Consider the following 20,339-nt stretch of genomic DNA (forward strand, 5'->3'; position numbering starts at 1 on the left):
GGAAGGCAGGCAGGCAAGCAGTTAGGAGCTAGTGGTCCCGGATTGTGAGAGGCAGTTGGAAATCCCCTGAGGGTTCCTGATTTGGAGAGGGTCCAGGCTAGGCTGAGGGATGCCCCTCCCCCCGTGCACAAATTTTATGCACCAGGCCTCTAAAATTATACCTAATCTAATAAAAGAGAAACATGTAAATTGACCGCATCTCTGCTACACCCAAGCCATGCTCACCAGCCAGTCAGAATGACTATATGCAAATTAACCCAACCAAGATGATGGCTGGCAGCCACGGAGCTGGAGCAAGCAGGAGGATTGGTTGACCTGGCGATAGAGGAAGCCAAGCTTCCCACCTGCCCTGGCTGGCTGTGGCCTCCGCTCAAGGCAACAAAGTTTCAATTATAGAAGATAAATAAATCCCAGATACCTGCTTCCAGCCAGCCTCCACTGGGAGCTTGGGTGTCTGGGGGCTGTGGCCAGCCTGCAAACAGCCATAAGCCCCTCACCCAGGCTGGCCAGGCACCCGATCATAGACCCCCTCCCTGAAGGGGCTGTGGCCAGCCTGCCAACAGCCATCAGCCCCTCACCCAGGCTGGCCAGGCACCCCAGCAGGACCCCCCTCCCTGAAGGGGCTGTGACCAGCCTGAAAATGGCCCTCAGCCCCTCACCCAGGATGTCCAGGCACCCCAGCAGGACTCCCACCCTGATCCGGGACACCCTTCAGGGCAAACCAGCCAGCCCCCACCCATGCACCAGTCCTCTATCCTATATAATAAAAGGGTAATATGCAAATTGACCCTAACAGCAGAATGACTGGGAATGACTGGTCACTATGACACACACAGACCACCAGGGGACAGATGCTCAATACAGGAGCTGCCCCCTGGTGGTCAATGCGCTCCCACAGGGGGAGCTCTGCTCAGCCACAAGCCAGGCTGCCAGCTGCCAGTACAGCAGTGGTGGTGGGAGCCTCTTCTGCCTCCTCAGCAGTGCTAAGGATGTCCGACTGCAGCTGAGGCCTGCTCCCCGCTGGCAAGTGGACATCCCCCGAGGGATCCCAGTCTGCCAGAGGGATGTCTAACTGCCAGCTTAGGCCCAATCCCCCAGGGAGCGGGCCTAAGCCAGCAGGTAGTCATCCCCCAAGGGGTCCCTGACTGTGAGATGGCACAGGTCGGGCTGAGGGACCCCCTCCCCGGAGTGCACAAATTTTTGTGCTCCGGACCTCTAATATATACACACACACACACACACACACACACACACACACACACACACAGTGGGGCCTTGACTTACGAGTGTCCCGACTAACGAGTTTTTCGAGATACGAGCCGTCTCTCGGCCGATTTTTTGCTTTGAGTTGTGAGCTAAAATTTGGGTTACAATCCAGCTTTTGATACCCCACTGCTAGTTGGCACAGCGAACGTCACAGTGAACGCCACAACATCAGCCCAGCATCACATGTCTCACTCGTTCACTTTAAGCGGTTAGCTCTTAGTTGAAGCATCAGTGTTGTGCTCGCATTTGTGCTTGCAGTTATTTTGCAAAACTTCGTTTTTTGGGTGTCCGGAACGGATTAATGGCATTTCAATTTATTGTAATGGTGAAAATTGATTTGACATATGAGTAATTTGAGTTAGGAGCTCCATCACGGAACAAATTAAACTCGTAAGTCAAGGCCCCACTGTATATATGTAGCTAAGCAACCAGCTGACTGGCTAGTAGGTATGATGCACACTAACCACCAGAGGGCAGATGCTCAACACAGTAGCTGCCAAGCGATAGCAACTTTAAAGACCCCTCGACCTACCTGCCTGATCTCCCCTAACTGCACTCTTGGACCCCTCGATGGATGTCAGACTGCCAGTTTGTCCTGATCCCTGCAAGCCAGGCTGAGGGACCCAACCTGATGGAGGGACCCCATTCACTTCACAGATGCCCTCTGAGCCCTGGCACTGCCCCAGGTGCGGGTGGCCAGGGAGAGACTGCAGGAGGTTGGCTCCAGGGTATGTCCAGCCTGTATCACCCAGTCTCGCCCTGTGGGCCACTTTCTAATTTCCTTTCAATGTGCGTGAATCCGTGCACTGGGCCTCTTGTATTTTAATAACTATGTATGATGTCAGATGAGATGATTACTTATTGGGATGATTACTTTGTAAGGTACGTAAATGTCTAAGCTCTATGTTGTACACCTGAAACTAGTATAATATTGTATGTCAAATGTAATTGGAAACCAAAAATTATTGGAACAAACTAGGTGTCCATCAACATGGACAAATTCAGAGGGCATTATGCTCAATAAAACAAGCCAGGAAAAAACACCAAATACTGTATGTTTCACTCACATGTGAAATCTAAAGACATTTAATTAAAAAAGGGTAGAATGGTGGTTTCCAGGTGCTGGGAAGTAGGGGAATTGTGAGATGGTGATCAAAGGATACAAAATTTGAGTTTTAAGATGAATAATTTCTAGGGGGTCTAATGACAGAATGACTACAGTTACTAATATTCAATTGTATGCTTGATGTTTGCTGAGAGCAAATCATAAAGTTTTCACCACAAAACAAAAATAGGAGCTATGTGAGGTGATGGATACATTTATTAACTTAATCGTGCAGACCTTTATACAGTGTTATCCTATATCAAATCATTATCTTGTATACTTTAAATATATACATTTTTTTTTTTGCTAATTATACCTCAATAAAGCAGGAAATAACAACAAAACATTGCCAGGGACTGAAAAAGTGGTGCCCTAACCCCAGGAAATAAGGAGGAAAAAACCTGGCTGGTGGAACAGGCTGCTGTGAAGTTAATGTATAATTAAAGTATCTTTGTTTGCATGTGTAGCTGAAAGAATCAGGAGGAATGATAGAGAGTGGGGTTTCTGAAGAAAGGAAGGAGGACTTAAGGTGGACTTCAAATGACCCCTGACTGGGTAGAACAGTTTCCACTTTGCTCCTTTAAATGCTCACCTGCCTCCTTGCCTGATCACCCCAACCCCTCTGCCTGCTTGCCTGATCACCCCTAACAACCTCGACCTACCTGCCTGATCTCCCCTAACTGCTCTCCTGATGGCCTGATCGCCCCTACCACCTCTGCCTCACCCAACACCTGGGACCCAGGATTCCTTCCTCCAGCCAGTTGCAGGCACCTGGGACCCATGCTTCCCTCCCTCTGGCTCGCTGCAGGCACTCAGGAGCTGGGCCAGCTCCGCCCCCCCCCCCACCCACCCACTGGCTGCAGCCACAGGGAACTTTGGGCGGGTGGCTTCACCTGGGTTGCAGCCGTAGGCGCTCGGGAATCACGGGGTGGGGGCGGGCAACTTGTCCTTGTCCTACACCATCCTTTCAAGACTGAAACGTGGTCACTGTTTCATTCCTTCTTTGCAAATCTTAGCCAAAATTTTATGGGCCCCATTCTAATTGGAAGCATGCAAAGAATTCTGGGAAATATATTTTTTCTTAGCCAATTTGACATGGGACAGAGCTTTCACGGTCCAGCCCTTGGCAACTTGGCACACATTTACAATTCCAAATAAAGAAAAGAGCAAAGCCTTGCTTACACCTATCATAATGCAACTATCTCATGTACACTGAGAACATGCTAACCCTCTTCATAAAGTGAGATACAAACCCCTTTATCCATTTTGGGCGACATTCATGTGTCCTGAGTCCTCTTTGACATCTGTAACACATACACTGAAATAAAAGTGACCATAATTAATACATCTTATGCAACTAGAAAGGAATTGAGGGAAAGAAAGGCAAAAAACTGGTTAGTATAAGCTAGGATAGATTGATATAAAAATAAAGAAGATATACTGATGACTATTAGAGTCCTGTGTTTGCAACTGGTCTTGTGGTCATAACTGGTGTTTTCCACTATCTTCAACCACTACCCAGTCCATATACTCACTGTTCCCAGCAAGTCGCTTAACTGATTGAGATTCCTTACCTGTTTGAGTGACTCAATTCTTCATTTCTGGAAGGTCTGGATCATTAGCAGTCCTGTTTGTATGGATTTCCATAGTTTTCCATTGATTTTATTCACAGTATATGGGAATACTATAATGTATCCCTGGGTAACTCCTTCATTACAAACCCCCATTTTGTGCAGCAATGAAATTTTCCCTCGATAGGATCTACCAGCTCAATAAGTATTCTAACCCCCATCTTTTCATATGGGTTCAGTGGCATGAGTAACCCAAAGTATCTAAGTGGTAATCTCAAGTGCAAGTTTAATGGAATCATTGTTAACTCCCACAATGGAAGGATTCATTTGTTTGAAAATTAAGCCATTTGAAGCAGGAGATCCTAGTTCATTGGGACAGGAAGCAAGAATTGCGCTAGTGCTTTAGTAGGGGAATCATGAGAGTATTCACACACACTTTCACTTCTTGATTCCTGACCATTTGAATCTAAGGTATGGGAGAAAGAGTACCATATCTTGGATGCTGGTTTAGAGCACATACCACATGACAGAGGTCATTGTCTTCTAATAGATGATGTCATCTAGCTGGCTTCTTTTGTTATTGTTGTTAATCTTTACCCAAGGGTATTTTTTCCATTGATTTTTAAACAGTGGTTGGGAAGGAGGGCAAGAGAGAGAGATAGAAAGAGAGGAGAGAGAGAGAGAGAGAAAGAGAGGAGAGAGAGAGAGAGAGAAAGAGAGGAGAGAGAGAGAGTTAAAGAAAGAAACATCTATGTGAGAGAGACACATCAATTGGTTGCCTTCCGCATGTTCCCCAACTGGGCCAGGGATTGAACCTACAACCCAGGTATGTGCCCTTGACTGGAAATCAAACCCACAACCCATTAGGTGTGTGGGCCGATGCTCTAACCACTGAGTGACACTAACCACCAAAGGCCATTCTACTCTGAATTAGGCCAGCTGCTTCACAGTGATGGCAAACATGTTCAGAACTTTGAATTTCATGAGTGTCAGTCCATTGCTATACTTTGGTGTGAAAAAAATTGTATGGGCAGAAGGGATGTTATGTAGAATATTATGGTGGTAGATATGATGTTTCATAACTCCTTGGATGGCAGCTTTGGCAAAAGCATTTCAGGAAAGGAAAGTGAAGCTCTATTTAGAGTTTGTTTTTATTCCTGTGATAATAATGTTTTATCAACACAATTCCCCTTCCATGATAGAAGCAGTCCATAATAATCAATCTAAAACCACGTAGCTCACTAGACCCCCTGATAAATGGTGCCATATTGTGTTGATATCCAATGTAGCTGTAGTGATAGCAGCAACATTAAGTAAAGATACATGTTTGTGAGCACAAGCATAACCTCCATCCCAGCTGGCATGGACACCTTTTCATGAACACATTAAACAAAGATGGGTATTGGGGGTGGGGGATGCCCACTGACTTCCACAGAATGCATCATCTTATCCACCTAATAGTTAAACATTTACTTTGCTGATGTTGCTCTTTGACCAAAATTTCATGGAGCACAAATCCTTCACACTGTGTTCTCACTTGTATGGGTGTACACATACTTCTTCCCTACATCATTTTATTACCTGTTTTACAATTGTGTTGCTTCCAATGGACATTCAGGTAAACCATTAGATATCCATGAACAAGGTTAGATTTATAACTTTGTCCCCACTGCTTCTTGTATACAAAGTGAGCAAGACTCTCTGGCATCCCTGTTAATTTTATATATAATTATGTTCTAAAATAAATGCATTTTCTGTTAAGGTGATCCAACAGCAGTTACCATTGTTTAGAGCTATAATCTCTGACTGATACAGATATTGATATGAGGAATTTGCTTTTATACAATAAAATTTAAAGAAATTAAGAACCTTTGAAGATGATTCTCTGGTCTAGTAGGGGTAAAGAGAGTTGAAAACCCAATTTGTATTCTAGAGGGGGAATATGAAATGAAATAATGAAATAATGCTCATAAAATTAAATGACAAAACAACTAATTAAGTCGTCCCCTGAAATATAGAGCCTTTTGAAGGCATGGCTGCCATGGAGAGAAGTCTGAAGGTTTCAAGAAATTCAGAGTTTGTGCCATGAGCTGAAAGCTTGTGATGGCATTAGAATGCTTAAGGAAAAGAATGCCATGATGAAAACCCTAAATTTCTGGCTCAAATGCTCAAAGCCTATACTGAAGCCAGTCAACATGCAGATAGAATTACTTATCTAATGCAGCTAGAGGGTTAAATTAGCCAAATCTATACTCAGGACTTGATCCTGTGAATTACCAAATTTGATAAGTAATTGATTTCCCAGCATTGACTAGTCACTTTTGTTAAAGTTAGTCACTGAAATAAAAAGTGAAAACTTAAGAATAGGAAAATTGAGATAATTAAAGGCACCTCAAGCCCAGAATACCCACTGAGCTTCCCTTGCTGACAGAACAGTTCTTCTCTTTGTTCAATTAGGATGTTTCTCTCTTAAAAATCCAGAATTTCCATGCTTGTGAAATCTAAATTTCAATAAGAAGCCACCTTTGCAAAGGTCACCATTCCTCACCCAATAATGTTTTTAAACGTGTAACTAGACTCAGTTCCCATCATTAACTCCCAGACTAGGATGGAGAATCAAATATCATGTCAGAAGTAGTAGAAAATTTTATTTATTTATTTATTTATTTATTTATTTTTAATTTTATTTTTATTTTATTTTTTTATTTATTTTATTTTTTTTAAATATATTTTATTGATTTTTTACAGAGAGGAAGGGAGAGAGATAGAGAGCTAGAAACATCGATGAGAGAGTAACATCAATCAGCTGCCTCCTGCACATCTCCTACTGGGGATGTGCCCGCAACCCAGGTACATGCCCTTGACCGGAATCGAACCTGGGACCTTTCAGTCCGCAGGCTGACGCTCTATCCACTGAGCCAAACCGATTTCGGCGAAAATTTTTTATATATTACAAAAACTGTGAAACTGTGGAACTTTGAACTGTGGAATTTCTAACACAAAATTCTGAGGAATGTGTGTGGGAACGGATTATGATGTTGTTCATCCCAAGAGAGATACACATGATTTTAGTTCTGATGGAATGTATTGATATGGTTACACTTTCTAGAGATTCTTTAGTCAATGTGCTGGCTCCAGCAGCTTTACACAAATCAGAAAGTAGTGTTTTTAATATGTTTTAAAGAAAATTTTACACATTAGCAGTCAATTAATCTATTTCATCTTAGAGAGAATGCATTTCCAGAAAGCAGGACTGAAGAGCAGTCAGGAATGGAGGTGGGGGTGGAGTACAGGGACTGTGGGGGAAGAGAATCAAGATGGTAGTTGAAGGGGAAGAGAATTCCAGGTGCTGGATTTCTGCTATGTGAAAGGCACTACAAAGGAGCTTCCAGACACCACCTCTAAATATCACTTGATACTCCCAATAAATACAGGATGTGGGGATTGTTATTCCACTATAGATATGAGGAAACTGAGGTTCAGTGATATTAAGTAACTTGCCCTTGATTACACAGATACTAGGTAGCAAGATGTGACAGATGCACAGGACTCCAGAACAAGGGATTCTTCAGGGGACGGGTGCCCTTCTGATATGTCAGCAATAGATCCCTGCAGTTACTACTGGCTAGCAAAGCTCAGCTGAATCAGATGCAGCAGAAAACATGCTGTGCCATTGTCTGACTATGCCACCAGAGGGCACAGGCTTGGAAGATTGCTTTCTAGACTGTCTGCCTGTTTCTCCTGCAGCAACTGCCTACAGCTGAGAGAGCAGACAGTGTGTGGTACACCAGGAGAGAGCATGAGCTGATTCGGTGTTGAGAGATCTGAGCTTTCCACTGCTGTGCTGTGGGATATGCTCCAGCGACCATCCCATAGGTGAAGTGTGCCCTTTGCTGTTTGGGCAGTGGGTGTCAGGTAGTAAGAATGTTCCCTTGGGCTCAGGGCTGATATTTAACATCACTTCTGAAATCGCAGTCCTGAATGTGATACTTTCCACATAGTAGGAGCTCTGTCTATGTTTCTTTGAGAAGATGTAATGTCACAACACAATCACCCTCTGTCTAGTCATTGACGACAAACTCCCTCGGTGGCTTTCTAATGTCCTCATGGTAAAGTTGCACTATTTAATTTGGCTTCCAAATCCCACCATAGAATGCAGTCTAGGCTTCTCTCTAACCAGCCTAAATTCCTGAATCCCTGCCCCTCACTTAACATATACACATTCTTAATGAAGTCCTGAAGCAATCGGTGTCTGGAATTTGATTCTTCACATTGTGCCCATCACATGATAAATCCTCAATAAGCAGGAATTGCTGTTACTACTACTGCTGCTACTGCTACTATTGGAGCTGGAAACTGGCAGAGGCAAGGTTGAACTGAGGTTTCCTGCCTGAGTCCAGCGCTCTTTGCTCCCATTGCTTCTTTGCAGCACACAGCTCAGTACTGTGAATACTGGACAGTGAAACCATTTTATTCCACCGTCCTTGTCTCCTCCTGCATTCCCTTCTGGAGTCCTGCAACCCAGGAGATAGCACAGGGGATTTTAGTAGCCAGAGAGCAAGACTGGTTTCCCCTTTAGCAGATATAGATGTGTGCAGCATCAGAAATCTAGGATTGCCAGCTACTTTGACATCATCCCTCCAAGCCAATACATAAATAATTTCTACAGCACCTGTTAGAAAGGCTCACCCAGCCTCTGCGTATGTGCACCATTCCATCAAAATGCTGATGATCCCAGCACTTTTTGGCTCTGATAGGGAGAACAGTCTTTGTCCTTCTGCCTCTTGGCCCTTTTTACCTGGTCTCCATTCTTCCTGCTGTAAACACGCATTTCCTAGCTCAAGCCTTGGTCCTTCCAGCTCTGAAAATACTTTCTCTTTGTTATAGATGAAGGATCTGGCAGCCATAGCAATCATTTACAGTTCCATCCACATCATTTTTTTTACTTCTTTTGGCCTCGGTTTAGTGCATCAGCTTTGAAAATATCATCCCAGGGTTGATGCTGGGGTTAATGAATAACTAAGATTGCTCTACTTTTGCAATACAGAACACTTTATAAAGATGGAAATATTTTGCTTTCTGAGAGATGCAAGTGGCTTCTTTGCTATGTGCTGTGAGTACTTTTTTTCTCTTTGGAAACTTTGAACGTTTCTATCAGCAAGTCGGAATCCCAGATAACCAGGGGATCCAAATTCCTAGCTCCACAGGTCAAGGTCTTAAAGTGGTCATCTGATAACTGACTTCTTACCAGCCTCTGTGACTGTTACAGGAAGAACACTCTGGTAACAATGTGGAGATTGAATAGGAAAATTGAATAAGGAGGGTTCAGGCCATGAACTGTGGCAGTGACAGTAGAGAGAGAAGAGAGTTTTGATTGGTATTTAAGATGTAATACTCTCATTAGATATGGGAAATGAGAATGAAGGAACCCCCTCGGATGAATCCTAGGTTTCTGACATGGGAGTTTAATAGACAGAGATGTGGAATGAAGCAGAAGAAGCAGGCTTGAGATTATTTTAGTTTTGAAACTTTGAATTTGATTTATATGTAGATTATCCTGGTGGCCATATCTAATAGGCAGACAGATAATTATCTTGGAACTTAGGAGAACAATTTGGACAGGAGTAGGTAGTTTTGTGAGATGGCAGTTAAGTTCCTGGGAGTGGGTTATATAACCTAGGAAGAAATAGGATTGAGGACTGAGAAGGTGATCTGTCATGATTTCATGAATCTCTTCCTTCTGACCACTCATATCCATAGTCATTGAAGATTCCACAAATGACTCCCTTGATCCATTGCCTTGCACTCTTTTAAACTTAGAGCATCTTATATCATATATTTTTGGCTTCCTCTCTAATAATTAAACAATTATACACATAGGTATAAGAATGATAGTATTAAGATACTTTTCAACTTAGAAATTACTTTTTTGATGATATAATGATCACAAAAATAAAAAAACAATATTTTCTTCTTGTTATTGTTTAGAAACATACTAGTGGTTCCATGCTTTGCATAAATAAATGCATGAGTTTCATCCTTTGAGCATGTATGTAGCTTTATAAACCACCACCTAATTAAACATATATTTTGAAAATTATTCTTTTTCCCTTTTAGCCAATGTATAGATGTTCTGTTGTCTTATCTCATAGATTTTATTTTTATCTGAAGAAAATACAAAATTAAAGAAAAACACAACCCAAAAATGTATTTATTTTATAATCCCAATGTTCAATCTACAAAGAATAATGTATGCAGAAGGAGTGCTACTTTTACCTAAGGATTTCTCCCTCTCCAAAAGGCTGGTTCAAATAAAAAGTGGTTTGATTTCCATAAATTTAATTTATGCACATTTTACTTTCATAAGGTTACTATTACATCTGAATGAGAAGTATGGAATGATTACAGTGATCTCTGGCAAACCATTTTTCTTACTTCCTTCTTCTATTAGATGCATTGTCAGTTTTTCAGGGGAAAGAGCCTTCCTCCCAGGCCCTGGTGAGCATACTATAAAATATTTGCTATTGTTTTATTAATCATGATTGGAGATAATTAGGTGCCTCTGGGAGTGTTCTACCCAACTAAGTTCCCACAATGGTTCTCTGATCTGATCTCTTATAGGTTACTTTCCTTCCAAAATGTCACAATTCCTTTATCTGTTTCTTTTGGTACTTGGACTTCACAATACAATTTATTGTGCAGCACTTAACAGCTTTGAAGGTAAAGTAATCACCTACCATTTCCAACCCAACAAAGTAATACTCTATAAGATGTCATTCCCCAATGTCCATATTGCATTCAACTTTAATAGAGATTCACTCTGGAGATCGCATATTGGAGTGTCTTCTTTTCTCTATGAGAATTTGTGTAGCTTTGGCCATGCTATCTCTTAGAGCCTGCTACAGCATCCAAACTCAGATCTTGAAGTGCTTGGAGTTCAACCTCACAGATCTCCAATGGCAAAGATCCCACTGTCCAGCAAGGCTTCCAAAAACTGATCTAGTCATGGAATTTTCCAAAGAAGAAGCCAGATTTGCCACGAGGAAGCATTCTCTTCTTTGGGAAATGGCTGAAACCAGTGGCAAAATTATTGGGTTATATCAAAACATGTCAAAAACCTCTATGAGACATACCTCTCCAGTGTTTCTGCATCAGACCCTGCATGGTGTTGTTCAGTGGTTAGGACATCATCTCCTTGCACTGAAGGTCCACAGGTTTGATTCCTGGTCAAGGACACTTGCTTGGATTGCAGGTTTGTTCCCCGACCCCAGTTGCGGTGTGTGCAGCAGGCAACCAATTGTTTTGTCTCTTTTATGTTAATGTTTCTCATTTTCACTATCTCTCACTTTCCCTCCCTTCCACTCTCTCTAAAAATCAATGGAAAAATATCCTCAGGTGAGGATTAATGCAAAGAAAAGAGTCATATGGAGATGCAAATTGAAGGGAAGGTGGTTGACCTTATCCATGACCTCATAATGAGCACTATTATGGTCTTGGTGAATTAGATTTGCTTTAAAGGTAAGGCTGAATTTCTAGTTCAATGTTAAGATAATTTGGAGGTGGAGGAGGAAGCTCATAATATGTTCCCACTGGTACTAACAGGGGTCCCTTTTACCCTTCATACCATAGTGACCTCTCCATATAGCATAGCTGCACATAGTGCTAGCTCTCCCATGGGCATGGTCACACAGCTCATAGGATGAGCCAAGAAAATTTCAAGGGAGAGAGCACTTTCAGAGAGGTGGATGAGAGTGCATGAATATCTTGCTCACATTTGGATGAAAAGATTTGGTAAAGTGAGATAAGTCTGCACTTGGTAGGTGAACAGACTTGGGTTTAAACCCCATTGTGACCTTTCCATGAACTCTTGGGCAAATGACAAATTCTTATTTAATGTTGTATTAGTCTGCTTTGGCTACCATAACAAAATACCATTGACTGGATGGCTTAAACAACAGGATTTTATTTCTTACAGTTCTGGAGGCTGCAAAGTCCAAGATCAAGGTACAGTTAATTCAGTTTCTAGTGAGGGTTTTCTCTTTATGACTTGCAGATGGCCATCTTCCTTCTGTATCTTGGTATTATATTTTCTCAGTGCATGCATGTAGATGAGAGAGAGAGAAAGAAAGAGAGAAAGAGAGAGAATCACTTTCTCATCTTATAAGGCTACAAACATATGGGATTAGTACTCTACTCATGACTTCATTTAAACTAATTACCACCTAAAGATATATTTCAAATATGATCACATTGAGGGTTGGGGCTTTATATATGAACTAGAGGCCCGGTGCACAAAAATTTGTGCATTCCGGGGGGGGGGGGGGGTTTCCTCAGCCAGGCCTGTGCACTCTCGCAGTTTGGGATGCCTCGGGGGATGACCACCTGCTGGCTTAGGCCCTCTCCCCAGGGGATTGGGCCTAAACTGGCAATCAGACATCCCTCTGGCAGCCCAGCAGCCCTTGGGGTATGTCTGCTTGCCAGCGGGGAGCAGGCCTAAGCTGCAGTCGGACATCCTTAGCACTGATGAGGAGGCGGGAGAGGCTCCCACCACCACCACCGCTGTACTGGCAGCTGTCAGCCTGGATTGTGGCTGAGCAGAGCTCCCCCTGTGGGAGTGCACTTACCACCAGGGGGCAGCTCCTGCATTGAGCATCTGTTCCCTGGTGGTCAGTGTGTGTCATAGTGACCAGTCATTCGCAGTCATTTTGCTGTTAGGGTCAGTTTTCATATTACCCTTTTATTAGTATAGATAGAGGCCTGCTGTATGGGTGGGGGCAGCTGGTTTGCCCTGAAGGGTGTCCTGGATCAGGGTGGGGGTTCCGCTGGGGTTCCTGGCCAGCCTGGGTGAGGGGCTGATGGCTGTTTGCAGTCTGGCCACACCCCCTTCAGGGTGGGGGTCCCCACTGGGTGCCTGGCCAGCTTGGGTGAGGGGCTCATGGCTGTTTGCAGGCTGGTCAAGCCACCCTCCTCCCCGTGGGAACCCTCACCCCATGGAGGTTTGGCCAGCCTGGGTGAGAGGCTGATGGCTGTTTTCAGGCTGGCCACACCCCCTTTAGGGTGGGGGGGGTCCCCACTGGGGTGCCTGGCCATTCTGGGTGAGGGGCTGAGGGCCATTTTCAGGCTGGCCAAGCCCCCCTGGCGATGGAAGCTCCCAGCCTCTCCTTTTTTTTCTTTTTTTTCATTCTGGGATTTATTTACCTTCTATAATTGAAACTTTGTTGCTTTGACTGGAGCTCAGAGTCGGCCGCAGCAGGCGGGAAGTTGGCTTCCTCCATCATTGGGGCAACCAAGCCTCCTGCTTGCTCCAGCTCCATGGCTGCCAGCTGCCATCTTGGTTGGGTTAATTTACATACAGTAGCTCTGATTGGCTGGTGGGCATGGCATAAGGTGTAGCTAAGGTATGGTCAATTTGCATGTTTGTCTTTTATTAGTGTAGATTTGGAGAGGGTACATTTCAGTAGCTAGCACATGTACTATGTAAAGTTTTTAATTTTAGTGTAGTCCAATTTATCTATTTTTTGTTGTTTATACTTTTGATGTCAAGTTGGCTCTTCCATGCGGGGGGGGGGGAGGGGCACAAATATTTTCAAGTAATCCCAGAGAATTTGAAAGGATAAAACACTTTCAAAGAGGTGGGTGCACTATACCTAGAAACAATGTTATGGCAGACATTGGTGAAAAGGAACCAAACTGTAGGTGTACCTGAAGTCACTTTTTTGGACCTATATGAGATAACTCTCTTTAACTTTACCACCCAATTTGATAGAGCCTTTCTGCTGCTGGTTTTGGAGAAAAACACCAGAAGTATTCTCTTTCTAAGGGAAGTTGTGAACTCAATGGAAATATCGTTGTGAAAGAAGCTGTTGGCTAACTGCATGTGCGTATTGCAATAGGAAATAAATAGTACAGCCAGATGTGATCGATGTGGGCTTGGACATGCCTTCCTTTGGCCAGAGATGGAGATTGTATACAATCCAAATGGCATCGGGTGTGGAAGAGGTCAGTCCTGTGTCTGACCATTCAGACTTCCAAAAAGTAACTCATTACTCAAAGCACAGGAAGGCTTAATGCCTTTTCTCTTTGACAGAAAATCTCTCTCTCTCTTTTTTAAATATATTTTTATTGATTTTTTACAGAGAGGAAGGGAGAGAGATAGTTAGAAACATTGATGAGAGAGAAACATCGATCAGCTGCCTCCTGCACATCTCCCACTGGGGATGTGCCCGCAACCCAGGTACATGCCCTTGACCGGAATCGAACCTGGGACCCTTCAGTCCGCAGGCCGACGCTCTATCCACTGAGCCAAACCGGTTTTGGCTAGAAAATCTCTTAATTTGATAACTCCAGGGTATTTGATTGGGTTGACAAATGTTCTTTCTCTGCCCTTTGGTGCATAGTAAAAATTAAATCATGTCCTCATATCCAAGTATTCTAGTAAGAAGATCAATGAACATACAATTATATAATACAGTGGCTTCTATGTGTTCTCAATCCTATCAGAATGGTTCTTTATGTACTTGCCAGAACTGTCATTCATGGGTTATAAGAAGGTATTTCTACCACAGAGCTGAGTGACAGACTGGTAGTTACTGCTAAGAATGTGGCTTTTGTGACCTAACAATCATGGGACAAAAAAAGAAGGGAAAGTGATGATAATGCCTGTACAAGCTCAACTCCCCTTGATCCACAAAAATTTCCTCATTGCTAATTTATAAGCTGGAAATAGAGAAAGTCATTCCTTCACATTATATCTCTTCCTCTTCCTTTTCTGTATCCCAATTTGACTTCTTTCCAAATGTTGTACCCCTGCCCCACTTGTTCATGTATGAATGTCCTGGTTAGCCTGTCTCTACTCTCACCAAAATTTAATACTTCCCTATCCCTAAATCCTTCAGCAACCTTCCTTTGCCTATGCATGCCATTCTACCCCCAACCACTCAAGTAGAGTTTACTTCAGACAATTCATATTCAAAGTCCAGTATCAGAATTTAGTAAACATAAAGAGTACATTGAGTATTAATGATGTAGTGTCTGTAACTCTGGCTAAAAAAAAAGAGAGAGAGAGAAACCCTTTAGAGAAGGGGAATTAATAATGAATGCATAAATGCTATTGTAGATATTGTACTTTCCATTTAAAATAAATGAATAAACAAACAAACAATTACTGTTTAGAAAAAAAATATGTGACCCACAATCATGTCTAGTTTTTATCTCATTAGACCCATTTGTATCTAGGTTTTCTTACCCCTGGTATAGTTCACACTTCGGTATTATGGGTAAGAAATTGGATGCCCAAAGAAAGAAAGTGACTTATGTCACAGAAAATTCATTGTTAACATAGAGTTTGGCTTTATTGAAGTTATATTACAATGCTGGCTTTTCTACTTACACTGTTTTGTGACATTGGATAAGGTACTAAAACCCTGAACATCTGTTTTTCTCTCATCTATACAACGGGAACATTAATAATATATATACATACATACACATAATCAGGTTTTTGTGAACCTTCAATGCTGCAAAGCATGTGATGTGATTATCACAGATCCTGACATCTGATAAGAGGCTTATAAATATTGTTTCACTATTGTTGGTTAACATCAGAGTGAGCTGGTATCAGAACCACGTGATAGTGTGGGGTTCCTGGTTTCCAGTTTCCAGACTTCTGTTCTCTAGCTCAGACCCTACTTCCAGAGGCCAGAGTTAATCCCTTATTAAACTTCCTCAAATTAATTGAATCTGAGGTTGTTCTGAGAGGAATATCAGTATCTTCAGAGGAAAGTCAGGGATTAGCAAGACACTGTTCCTTAATTAGTTACTGTATCTCATGAGACTAAATCTCATTCACTCATTTATTTTTGTGGCCAAATTATTAAGGACTACTATGATTCAAATTACAAATCTCAGTTTATTCTAGCAAAATAGAATATAACTTCCTTAACTTCATAAGGGCTAACGATAAAGTACCTATACCAATATCTCACCTAATAGTGAAAATTTACATAAAAATTTCTACTAAACTGGAAAAAGGCAAATATATTTTATCATTGATTCTATTAAATATTATAGTGAAGGTCTTAGTCAAGACAGCAAGATAAGAAAAAGATATAAACATTATGTGGTTGGAGGAAAGAAACAAATCTGTCTACTTAGAAAAAAATATCTATGGATGAAAGAGGCAATATAACAATAGATACCACAGACATACAAAAGATTGTAAGAAAATATTATGAACAGCCATATGCCAAAAAAACTGGACAAATTCCTAGAAACATACACTTATTCAAAACTCAATCAGGAAGAATCAGAAGACCTGAGTAGGCCAATAACAACTGATGAAATTGAAGCAGTAATTTAGAAACTTCCAGCAAACAAAAGTCTTGGACTAGATAGATTTATAGGAGAACTTTACCAAACATTAAAAGAAGAATGAACACCTATTCTCCCCAAACTATTCCAAAAAATTCAAGAGTAAGGAACATTTCCAAGTCTTTTTAGAAAGCCAGCATTATCCTAATTCCCAAACCAGATAAAGACACTACAAAGAAAGAAAATTACAGGCTAATATCCCTGATGAACACAGATGCTACAATCCTCAACAAAATATTAGCAAAAAATATCAAACACCATGATCAAGTGGAATTTATTCTGGGATTACAAGGCTGGTACAATATTCACAAATCAATAAATGTGATACAGCACATAAACAAAATGAAAGGTAAAAATCACATGATCATATCAGTAGAAGCAGAAAAAGCACTTGACAAAACCCAGCATCCTTTCTAAAAAATCTATAAATCTTTATTATTGAAAGTATTACATATGTACTTTATTTTCTCCCCATTGCCCTCTCCCATCGCCTCTCCATCCCAAGCCTTCACCACTCTATTGCCTGTGTCTATGGGTTATGCATATATGCATATGAGTTCATTGGTTGATATCTTCCCTCCCTCCACCTCCCTTACTTCCCTCTGAGGTTTGACAGTCTGTTCAATGTTTCTATGTCTCTGAGTCTATTTTTGTTCATCAGTTTATGTTGTTCATTAGGTTCCACATATGAGTGAGATCATGTGAGCATAATGACTTGGGTCAATTTCTGGGTTCTCTGTTCTGTTCCGTTGGTCTATATATATGCCTGTTCTTGTGCCACTACCAGGCTGTTTTGAGTATAGTGGCTTTGTAGTATAACTTAAAATCTGGTATTGTGATTCCTCCAACTTTGTTTTCCTTTCTCAAGATTGCTGTAGCTATTTGGGGTCTTTTTTGATTCTATATAAATTTTTGAAGTTTTTGTTCTAGCTCTGTGAAATATGCTGCTGGTATTTTAATAGGATTGCATTGAATCTGTAGATTGCCTGGGTTAGTATTGACATTTTAATGATGTTGATTCTACCAATCCATGATCACGGTATATTTTTCCACTTGCATATATCTTCCTCTATTTATTTTTTCACTGTCCTGTAGTTTTCCAGGTACAAGTCTTTTACCTCCTTGGTTAAGTTTATTCCTAAGTATCTAATTTTTTGTTGTTGCAATGGTAAATGGGGTTGTTTGTTTGGTTTCCCTTTTTGCAAGTTTATTATTGGTGTATAAAAATGCCATAGATTTCTGAGTATTAATTTTATATCCTGCTACATTGCCAAATTCATTTATTAAATCTAGTAGTTTTCTGATAGAGTCTTTAGGGTTTTCTATGTACAGTATCATGCCATCTGCGATTAGTGACAGTTTTACTTCCTCCTTTCCAATTTGGATGCCTTTAATTTCTTCTTCTTGTCTGATCAGAATGGCTAGCACTTCTAGTACTATGTTGAATAGGAGTGGTGAAAGTGGCATCCCTGTCTGGTTCCTGTTCTTTTGGGAAATGGTTTTAGCTTTTGTCCATTGAGTATGATGTTGGCTGTATGTTTGTATTATAAGGCTTTTATTATGATGAGGTATGATCCCTCAATTCCCACTTTGCTTTGACCTTTTATCAAAAAAGGGTATTTTGTTGAATGCTTTTTCTGCATCTATTGATATGATTATTTGGTTTTTATCTTTCAGTTTGATTATGTGATGTATCAAACTTATTGAGTTAGAGATAGTGTACCAGCCTTGCATCCCTGGAATAAATCTCACTTGGCCGTGGTTACTAGTATGACCTTTCTAATGTATCATTGAATCCGATTTGCTAGAATTTTGTTGAGGATTTTAGCATCTATATTCATCAGATGTTGGCCTGTAATTCTCTTCTTCTGTAATGTCTTTATCTGGTTTTGGTATCATCAAAATAGTTTGGAAGTATTCCTTCTTTCTGAATTTTTTGGAATAGTTTGAGGAGGATAGGTTTTAGTTCTTTGAATGTTTGGTAAAACTCCCCTGTGAAGCCATCCAGACAGGGGCTTTTGTTTACTGAAAGTTTCTTGATTACTGCTCCAATGCCATCAGTAGTTATTGGCTTATTCAGGTTTTCTGATTTTTCCTTATTGAATTTTGAAAGACTATTTTTCTAGGAATATGTCCATTTCGTCCAGGTTGTCCAGTTTGTTGGCATAGAGATGTTTATAGTATTTTTTTTAACAATCCTTTGTATTTCTATGGGGTCGGTTGTTACTTAACTTCTTTCGTTTTTGATGTTGCTTATTTGGGCCCTCTCTCTTTGTTTCCTGGTGAGCTTGGCTAGAGGTTCATTAATATTGTTTATCCTTTCAAAGAACCACCTCTCAGTTTTATTGATCTTTTGTATTTTTTTATCTCTATGTCATCTATTTCTCCTCTGATTTTTTATTATTTCCTTCCTTCTACTTATGCTGGGCTTTTCTTGTTGCTTGCTTTCTAATTCTTTAAGTTGTAGGGTTAGCTAACTTATTACCAGTTTTTATTGTTTTTTTGAGATAGGGCTGTAGTGCTATGAACCTCCCTCCCAAGACTGCTTTCATGGTATCCTATAGATTTTGGATTGTTATGTTTCCATTATCATTTGTTTCCAGGATTTTTTAATTTCTTCTTTGATCTCTTTGGTAACACAATCATTTTTTAATAGCATGCTATTTAACCTCCAAGTGTTTGATTATTTTTGATTGTTCTTATTGTAGTTGATTTCTAATTTTATGCTATTGTGATCTGAGAAGATGCTTGATATGATTTCAATCTTCTTGAATTTGAAAAGACATATCCTGTGTCCTAATATGTGGTCTATCTTTGAAAATGTCCCATGTGCACTTGAGCAGAATGTATATTCTGTAGCTTTTGGGTGAAATGTTCTGAAGATTTCAATTAGTTCTATGTGATCTAGTGAGTCATTTAGGATTGCTGTTTCCCTGTTGATTTTTTTGTCTAGAAGATTTATCCTGTGATGTCAATGGGGTATTAAAGTCCCCTATTATGATTGTATTGCTGTCTGTCTATCTGTCCCTTGATATCTTCCAGAATTTTTTTAATGTATTTGGGTGCTCCTTTATAGGGTGTATATATGTTTACCAGTATTATATTCTTTTGTTGTATTGACCCCTTTAGTATTATGTAGTGGCCTTCATTATCTCTTGTTATGGCCTTCACTTTGAGGTTTATTCTGTCAAATATAAGTATTGCTACCCCTCCTTTTTTTAAATTTCCATTTGCCTGACAATATTTTTTCATTCCTTCACTTTCAGTCTGTGTGAGTCCCTTGTCCTGAGGTGGTTCTTTTGTACACAGCATATATATGGGTCATGTTTTCTTATCTATTTACATTTAAGATGATCATTTATAGGTACTTGTTTCTTTCTATTTTTATTCTTTATGTCTGTGTTTCTCTCTCCCATTCAATTCCTTCTTCTTACACCAGTCCCTTTAGGATTTCTTGCATTGCTGGTTTGGTGGTAATAAACTGCCTTATCCTGTTTTTGCCTGAAAAGCTCCTGATTTCACTTTCAATTTTGAATGATGAGCCTTGCTAGATAAAGTATTCTTGGATTAAGTCCCTTGAGTTTCATTACTTTGTATACTATATTCCATTCCCTTCTGGCCTGATGTGTTTCTGTTGAGAAATCAGTTGATAGTCTAATGGGAGATCCCTTGTAGGTAACTTTCTCTCTCTCTCTTGCAGTTCTTAAAATTCTTTCTTTGTTGTTAAAGTTTGCTATTGTAATTACAACATGTCTTGGTATAGGTCTTTTTGAGTGCATCTTGTTTTGGAATCTGTGATTGTGTGACTTTTCTCTTCCCCAAGTCAGGGAAGTTTTCTGTTATTATTTCTTCAAACAGATTTTTTATTCCTTGCTCAGCTTATTCTACTTCTGGCACCCTTACTATGCAGATGTTGCTTCGTTTAATGTTGTCCCAAAGTTCCCTTAAACCCTTCTGCTTTTTAATTTTTCCCCATTGCTGTTCATTTTGGGTGATTTTTTTTACTACCCTGTCTTCTAACTCACTGA

At 40.7% G+C, this 20,339-nt stretch overlaps 1 pseudogene; it reads left to right on the top strand.

Annotated features, from left to right (window-relative positions):
* The first annotated feature begins 10,580 nt into the window (after window positions 1-10,580).
* LOC111826885 lies at window positions 10,581-11,068 on the top strand (annotated as a pseudogene).
* The last annotated feature ends 9,271 nt before the right edge of the window (window positions 11,069-20,339 follow it).

The sequence above is a fragment of the Myotis lucifugus genome, unplaced genomic scaffold (genome assembly GCF_000147115.1).
Source record: "Myotis lucifugus unplaced genomic scaffold, Myoluc2.0 scaffold_2, whole genome shotgun sequence".
NCBI classification, from domain to species: domain Eukaryota; kingdom Metazoa; phylum Chordata; class Mammalia; order Chiroptera; family Vespertilionidae; genus Myotis; species Myotis lucifugus.